The sequence below is a fragment of the Epinephelus moara genome, chromosome 5, assembly GCF_006386435.1.
Source record: "Epinephelus moara isolate mb chromosome 5, YSFRI_EMoa_1.0, whole genome shotgun sequence".
Classification (NCBI taxonomy): Eukaryota; Metazoa; Chordata; class Actinopteri; order Perciformes; family Serranidae; genus Epinephelus; species Epinephelus moara.
The window spans coordinates 44,840,768-44,842,072 of record NC_065510.1 but is presented as its reverse complement, the minus strand read 5'-3'; positions in this window follow the sequence as shown (position 1 = coordinate 44,842,072).

Genomic DNA, 1,305 nt, shown 5'->3' with positions numbered 1-1,305 from the left:
AATTCATGTGTTGATCTTGAATTTTGAAAAATACAACAATGTATTCAAAATAAAAATAATTATATGAAACTTTTTTTCAGGTTAAATATAATTTTGATTCACTTTGGTAATTCTTTTGAATGAATAATTTATTTTCACTCTTCACTTCCATATATATTTTGACATTTGAGGTCTTACATTTTTCAGTTGCATGTTTTATCTTTTCAGATTCAGATCTTATTTTTTACAGTTTCAAATCTTATTTTTTCACTTTCAAATCTTTTTTTCACTTTCAGATCTTTTTTTTTTTTTTCAGTTTCAAATCTGTTTTTTGAGTTTCAGACTTTTGACCCTGATGTGGCATGGGGGGCGTGGCATCAGCTGAGAGGGGTGTGGAATCATGAGTGACAGTGCCTTCAGGGAATGTAGGAACTAAAAAAATTCTGACTCAACACTTATATACACCATATTCATGTGACTGGCAGTGTAAAAATGTATGCCAGTGGCAAACTTCCATTTAGAAATCTGTTTTAGCTAACCAAAACTAAGAACATTCATTCATTCATTCATCTTCTAACCGCTTCATCCTCTTGAGGGTCACGGGGGGCTGGAGCCTATCCCAGCTGACATTGGGTGAGAGGCAGGGTACACCCTGGACAGGTCGCCAAACTACCACAGGGCTGACACATAGAGACAGACAACCATTCACACCTATGGACAATTTAGAGTTATCAATTAACCTAGTCCCCAATCTGCATGTCTTTGGACTGTGGGAGGAAGCCGGAGTGCCCGGAGAGAACCCACGCTGACACGGGGAGAACATGCAAACTCCGCACAGAAGGGCTCCCACGCCGGGGATCGAACTGGCAACCCTCTTGCTGTGAGGCGAGAGTGCTACATACCCAGCCATCAAAGTGTCTCAAGACGTCTTAAGATGTGTCTTAAGACACATTTGTTGAGATGTCTTGAGACGTCTTGGTAAGTCAAGACATGTCTATAAGACATGTCTATAGACATGGGTCTTAAGATGTCTTAAGATGTCTTGAGATGTCTTAAGATGTCTTGGAAATATGAAGATGTCTCAAGATGTCTTAGAAATATTACTGTCTCAAGATGTCTTAAGGTATCACGATTCACTATTCCTTTTTTATCAGTTGAATTTAACATTTTATCATTTTTTTCAGTTAAACTTTCATTACAAATGTCAAAAAAGAATGCAAAACCATATGAAAATACTCAGCATTTAATAATAAAACATAGTATGTAAAGAATGATTATGTTTACAAATTGATTACATTTATACAGGTACCCTACCACCCCCCCCCC